Source organism: Peromyscus leucopus, chromosome 10 (assembly GCF_004664715.2).
Source record: "Peromyscus leucopus breed LL Stock chromosome 10, UCI_PerLeu_2.1, whole genome shotgun sequence".
Lineage (NCBI taxonomy): Eukaryota > Metazoa > Chordata > Mammalia > Rodentia > Cricetidae > Peromyscus > Peromyscus leucopus.
In genome coordinates, this window is record NC_051071.1 from 54,508,339 (window position 1) to 54,515,687 (window position 7,349).

A 7,349-nucleotide genomic window follows, 5' to 3' on the forward strand; every position below is an offset into this window, starting at 1 on the left:
AAGTAACTGTAGCCACAGCTTATGTGCCTCATTCAAAACTAATAAAGCCAGTAAGCTAATAACAGTAATTAACTCCACTGTACCATGTTCTCCCCTATACATAGTTCACAGCATACATTGGGTACTTAGCAAGTTTGGAAAAGCCAACCACAGAAAAGAGATGGTGTTCCTGGGACACATATAGGAAGGAGTCTTATATCAAGAGAAATAAAGGTGTTTTAATAAGTATTTTTGTATACTTCCACAAGAAAGATCTATGAGCTCATAGGACACCTCAAATAATTCTTAAGTAGCCAAGAAGGGCAGTTAGGATTTCTCCATGGAGATTCTTTATGAATCTCTCAAACTATCTGGTAAGACAAAAATACTGGGTGAAGGGATTATCAAAATATGCACATTTTGAGAGTGAGGGTCACAAAAATTTCTAGAAAAGAAGCAGCAATCATTCAGTGTGTAAAAAGTGACATGCAATGCATGCTAAATAATTATTTTTAGTAATGAGGAGGAAATACTTAAAATGCATTTATCCACTAAGAAATCATGTCCGCTAGCATTCTGAAAGATCTCTGGGAGTTAGTGGGCTCATACCCTTAAGGAACTTCCTTCTGCTGTTTCTTTTGGTGCCTCTTTTTGTTCACCTTATACAAAGGTCCATTTGTCAAGTTCAAGAATAAGGACACAGTGCCAGTGATGTTGTTGTTAAGAAAGTGAGTTCACATCCCAGCGTGGTGTCCAAAGAGGTACTCCAAAGAGTAACCACAAAGTAGATGGGAATTCTCCACCAACTCATGGGCCTCTGCAACCAGCCTATTCGTGGAGACTTGTCTAGATTAGACCCATATTCTATTAATATTAAAGCCTTCTTTTCTTGAGAGGAAGCACACACACCCCAACGGGGGAGGGGGGAATACCCAAAACCACTAACACACTTAGCCACTCAGTGGGGGAAAGGTCAGACTACTATTGACAAGTATGTAAAGACACCCCCTAAACCATGGGAAAACATGTATAAATCGTTTCGACTCACTGCATTCACAGCCCATGGAAGGGAATCACAAAACTGCACTTTAGCATTGTTGGCCTGAAAGGATATCTATTTATCATCTTATAAGACAGCTCGAATGATCTTTATCTACTTTGCCCACTTTCTGACCCAAATTCAGGGTTTTTATGGAAAATTGCAGTCAGTTTGATTGATGAAATCCAAAGATGTCTAAAACGGCACCAAAGATCTCCAACTGTGCAGACTCCAACCGAGGGCTTCAATGTTGGCATTGTTCCTAAAGGCAGGGGGGAAAAAAAGAAAGACAGAAAAAGAAAATGTTGAGAAAAACAGGCAAAAGTTGGGGAATTTCTGCTTTAAAAACCTGAAATTTCAATGAAGATGCCCAAACCCCTTTATCCCTGTTCACACGTGCGAACCGGGCGGACATCAAAGTATTTCCCACACATCGCAACAAAACCAGCTTCCTCTTGAACCAATCAACCTTCTTTGTAAGCGGCTGAATGGCGGTGTCTACCGAGCGAGCAGGTCTCAGAAACGCTCTCAGCGTGCAGCCCCAGAGTTGGGGAGCCGGCTGCGCTCGCTGGGGCGCGTCAGGGAGAAGCTGATCGCTAGGATCACCCCTTCCACCCACAGTTGGAAACTTTGAAACGTCCTGAGGAGTCGCCACGGACTCTGAAAGCCTCCCTGTTCCGGGGAAGGGCAGCCAGAGCGCCCTCTGCTCTCTTCCCAGCCTGCCTGCGGCGCCACCATTAACCCAGCGCCAGACCCAGGCAGAGAGGCACCGGCGCCGGATCCCACAGAAGCATGAAGACTGCGCCCGTGCTGAGCCAAATTTCCGTCCAGTTTAGGGGGCTATGCACTGTAGCGAGATATTGTCACCTGCCTAATTGTTCTGAGAGAGCCCTCTCCCCTCCCCTCCCCCATTAGCAATAATAGCGAGATCGAGCCTCCTATCAGGTTACTAGGCCCGGGAGCTGATGAATGAACCCCCTCATAGGGGAAAATCTTGGGAGCTGTCTTCTGTCCTATTACCCAAGGGGGCGGGCTATAAATCTTCCTTCATTTTAACCACATTTACCCTCATCCTCCTCGGGGCTAGGGATGCTGCGTTAAGATTGCACTGATGTGCCAACGCTCTGGACCAGCTGCTCCTAAATACAGACAGGTCCTTGTCAATTAAGGCTTTGAGAAGCAGGTCCTCAGGGCCCTGGGGCATTGGAGCAGCCAGCAGCGTGCAGCCCCCACAATTAGTATCCATTTGGAAGGGACCTTCGGGGCACAAATGCACAGGCAACGGAAGAATCAAAACACCAGGCAACTTCAATTCTGGAAATTGCTCTTGTAAGTGTTGTGAAACTGAACAGACGGCCCCCAAGAAGGGAGTTAAGATTTCTGGTGCGGGATGAGCTTCTCCCGCTTCTCTTCCCAATATTTGCCCCTTTGTCTTGTTCCTAGCCCCGCAGTAGATAGGGTTGGTGGGGGAGGGGGAGGGGAGGCAGGGAGATGAATACGTCCATTTGCCAGCTCCAAGCTAAAGTTGGCCGGGGATGTCTTCTTGCAGCCAACCTCAAGCAGCTGCTCAGTCTTGCCCGGACCCTGGCCTTTGGCCCAGGGGCCGCTGGACAAGGCCGCGCTCCAAGGAGAAGAGCTGCGATGTACCAGGTCAGCGGGGCCAAGCCGCCGGTGGGCCAGGCAGAGCATTAGCGTCAGCTAAACAAAACCCAAAAGGCTCTGGGGGCCTGAGCCACTACTAGGAAAGGTGTTTGTTTAAGTGATTAGGGACAGTTGGTAGTTAGGGGCGGGGAAAAGGGCAGAGCTTGTGACACGGAGCAACTTGGCCGGACAGCAAGGGTAGACATCCAGAGAACATCACTGTTTAAGAATGTGTGACCCCACCAAGTTCAAGAACAGAGCAAACAGCACAGGCCATTAGGGACAGCCATCAAACGGACGGCAACAAAGCCAAGAGAAACACTGAGAGAGAGAGAAAAAAAAAATGTTTCAATATTAAATATGGGAAAGAATTAGGGACTGGGTCGGGAGGGGCGGGGTCAATGAAAGTCAACAAGAGAATAGGCTTAAACAAAGACTTTAATATTTAAAAAAAAATGCATAAATCTGCAAGGGAGGCAGCTCCATAATGAAGATAAAAGAACCAGTTCAGTCAACATTCTGTGATAATGGCACCATAATAGATAGGATCGGGTCGCTAACATTTATCACCAAAGTTGAGAGAAGAAAAGGAAAAGGCAGCCTCCTTAATTGAGAACTGCTGGATGAATTCCACAGGCCACACAGAATGAAGACCGCAGACGAGTGGCCTTATTATCTTCCTGCTTCCAGGAGAAAGGTGGGTTGCTCTTCCTTGGGGCTGTGTCCCCCTTCCTCCTCTGTCAACACTTCCACTTTTGATACACAGACTTGCCAAGGTTCTTTCTCTCGGAACCCATTGGGTCTCCCTCCATTCCAGCAAAGAGTGAAGCTTCTTGGGAAATTGACTCTGTTTCCCTAATCCAAGTAAGCTAACAGGTCTCTAGCAAGGAGCATCCTATGAAAAGGGCAGTTGGCGTTTTGTTTTATTTTTCCTGCTGAGAGTAAAATCATGTATTTCTTCAGAAGCTAGGACCAGCCAAATAACTTCAAACGCTTCTCGCTTTCCTCATTGTGTCAGTAATAAATCTTATTTCCAAAGAAACTCCAAATAGCAGAGGCTTAAGTTCAATGAAGCTGACTGGAGTGTATTTCTGTATGTTAGATCTCCCCAAGACTTTATCTTCTCTTTTGTAGCCATATAGATGCTGAATTCCAAGAAGGAACTGTGCTATCCTGATATGCAGCAAAGGTTAAAATATTCCAATTTGAGACTAGCTGCTCCCTAAAACAGTATTCCCTAATTTCTGCAGAACCACAAGAAAAAAAGGAAATCTCACAAGAAAGAGAACATCTAGCTGGAGAGATGGCTTAGCCCTTATGAGGGTGAATTCTGCTCTCCCAGAGGACATGGACCCATCCCCAGAACCCACATAGAGAAGTTCACAGCCACCTGCAATTCCAAGTCCAGGGACCAACTCCCTCTTCTGGACTCCATGGGTACTTGCATTCACATGTGCATGTGCACACACACACACACACACACACACACACACACACACACACACCTAAAAATGATTTTTTAAAAGAAATTAAAGAAAGGAAGTCTATCCCAGGCAGTCAAAAGAGTGGAATCCCAGATTGTCATTTGTATTTTTAATTACCATGATGTTCGTTTGTTTTCACACATTATCAGAACCGACCATGAGAACTATTTTTGCAAAAAGGCAGTTAATTCGGTTTGGTTGGGTGTTTGGTTTTGAGACAGGATGTTTCTAGGTAACCCTGGCAGAGATCTGCCTGCTTCTACCCCACCACATAGGCAGGTACTTCATATGCCCTCTGTGTAGGAGAAGAAATCAGTTCACTAAGGGTAAATAAGCCAACTAAGTTTCCACAATGACAGCCAGATTCCTAATCTGTAGTGTGTTCGACCTACACATTTCCTGTGCTTTGTCCTTTAACATCTGGAGTTCAGAGGCTCAATCAGAAAAATGATGTTGCCGGCGGTGGTGGCGCACGCCTTTAATCCCAGCACTCGGGAGGCAGAGCCAGGCGGATCTCTGTGAGTTCGAGGCCAGCCTGGGCTACCAAGTGAGTTCCAGGAAAGGCGCAAAGCTACACAGAGAAGCCCTGTCTTGAAAAACCAAAAAAAAAAAAAAAAAAAGAAAGAAAAAAAAAAGAAAAATGATGTCCCCCCAAGCCTGTTGGAGGCACTTTAACGCTCTCCCACAGTTTGCCAATGAATATTCCACCCTTTAATGCCTCTAGAGAACTTAAGGAGACTGACTTCTCAAGCATGAACATTTTCCTACCCCATCATCTCATAGACAACACCACCGAGGCCCAGAGCCTTTCCGTACCTGACCTGGGCCCTAAATCAGAAAATGGTCGCATCAGGTTAAGCCTGCATCTTGGGGTTCCACAATGAGGTTACACCGCAAATCCTTCAGTCCACATGGAAGGTTTCTCCTAAGAGAACGAAGTACCTCAACTGCAAAGAATTCTGTTTCTTTTGTATTTCATATGGAGCTATCAGAGAGCATCTGTGGAATTACTTAAAGGATGACTAATGACCAGTAATGAATAAATGAAGTTAGGGACACTAATCAGTGAGCCACTACCAGTTTACACCTACCTACGATGACATGGACAATGACAGTGTGAACACTATGTTCCAGGTATTTGGGTTGCTTATTTGTGCTATTCTTAAAAAAAAAAAAAAAAAAAAAAAAAAAAAAAAAAAAAAAAAAAAAAAAAAAAGTCTCACTATAGACCAGGCTAGAACTTACTAGGTAGCCTAGGAAGTTCTGATCCCCCTGCCTCGGCTTCCCAAGCCCTAGGGTCATAGGCTCAGCATCTTTGGACATTTGCATGACGTTTTCTTCAATAAAAATAAAGCAAGCACAAGAATTGGCTGACCTTGTGGAACTGGGATATTATCATGGGCTCGTTGTTTTGTGTCTGTTGATTTTGATACCGTGGAAGCCTTAGCAGCTTCAGCTGCAAGGGCAGTGGAGGAGGGGAGCCGGACCTGAGCTCAACAGAGTAGCTCTCTCTAACAAAGCTTAGCCAAGGCTTTTTACAAAGTTCCCTAAAGGGGTTGGGGGGGGGGGTCCAACCCCTCTGCTAAAGCTGTGAAGTGAAGTGGGGTGTGTGTGTGTGTGTGTGTGTGTGTGTGTGTGTGTGTGTGTGTGTGTGTGCTTTCTGTAACTTTACACTTAGAAGCACCCTTACACCAGACCTTTAGGAGCCCTTCCATCTCAGAAGTTCTTGAGTTGCCCCTAATCCTGTCCAGATAGGAGGTGACTGGCCTGGTACTGCTACCCAACATCATCAGCAAGAGGATACCTCAGGGTGCAAAGCTGGCTCTGACATCCCCAGGTCTCCTCGACTGGAGAGACCATTGTCCTAAAACGTTGGAAATCATTTCCCTCCTCCCTCTGATCTCGGTACCTGGCAACCCACTGCACACCTACAGTCGGCACGATCCCATTCCGACTATATCAGCCCATGCTCACCCTTACCAGACCAAGTCAGTGAGATGTAGTCATTCCCTGCCCCGTGGCCTGGTTGAACAGATGCACTCTCTCTCAGACAACCCCAAACCCAGCAGGGGCAGGCCAGAGGGGTGACCTTGCTCTATGTCCTGTCCTGCACTGTGGCTAAAGCTCACCCCACCCACCCCTGCGCCCACAGAGAAGGTTTTGGAGACTCCACCACTACCTGGATGGAGCATCAAAACGAAGGATATCTGGCAGAGCCCGGTCAAAGCAAAAAGAAACCTACTCTGGCAGAGGCAGAAGCGAAATGATTTTTGTTATAGTAAGATGAATTCCAAGATCCACCAGAACCGATACTAGAGGCGGACAAGTTAGGATACAAATCTTTTCGGTTCTGTTTTGGTTTTTTTTTTGTTGTTGTTGTTGTTGTTGTTTTCTAAGGAAAAAAAAAGTAACAGCTAATTTCCTGTGAATTGAGGCGCTCAAACAAATGTGGGCAAGCACGCGGGAGTTATTTATGTCATGTGGGGTTATTGTAAAGGTGAGGGAAAATCGCCGCAGCAGAAGAGGCAGCCAGTGGGCCCTCGTGCTGGGGTCAGGGTGGCGGGCAGTGTGTCCACTCTGGCGGGACAGTAATTGCCCAGGGGTCTGACATGACGCCGGCGCGGGCTCAGGGCGCCTCCATCCATCTCCATCCAGTTAGCGAGGCGCCCCCCAACAGAGCAGAGGGCTGGGCTTGGGCCTCAGTCCCTAATAATGGGAACAATTGTCCTTGCCTGGTACGGTCCTCAGCTGTTAGGGGGTTCTCTGCCCTTCTCCTTTCTCTGGCGTTAGCCAGCCTGGGGTATGCAATTGGGAAGGGAGCTAAGCTCAGGACCAGGTGACCCGCTGAAGTCTGAGCACCCAAAAAAGAGACCCAATGGTGGCCTGGCCGCCCTGTACTCTCCACTTTGCCTCTGCAGGCTGCTACCCTACCTCAGGCTCCAACCTGCCTGGCAAACCCAGCCACCCGGCCTTCCTTTCCCAACCAAGACCCATCGGCGGCGGCGGCTGTCTCTAGAATTTTCCAGCAGCGCTGGGGGCTGATAAAGATTCTCCCTCTTCTGACAATTTAATGGTTTCAAGTCATCATCTCTATGACATTGGCCATCCATCTTCTCCCAGGGGAGGACAAAGCCCAGCCTCCTGGGCTCCAGGCCTCTCTCTCCCCAGCGCTTTCTATTTTGGGATGGCCTCCCCACAATGGCGTT

General features: G+C 47.3%; 1 long non-coding RNA gene across 1 annotated transcript in view; it reads right to left on the minus strand.

The window, feature by feature from the left end:
- Window positions 1-1,073: 1,073 nt before the first annotated feature.
- LOC119088687 overlaps window positions 1,074-7,349 on the minus strand; it is a 9,611-nt gene continuing 3,335 nt past the window's right edge. Inside the window, exon 2 of the long non-coding RNA XR_005092381.1 lies at window positions 1,074-1,280. This is a non-coding gene — a long non-coding RNA (uncharacterized LOC119088687). The remainder of the gene's footprint in view (window positions 1,281-7,349) is intronic.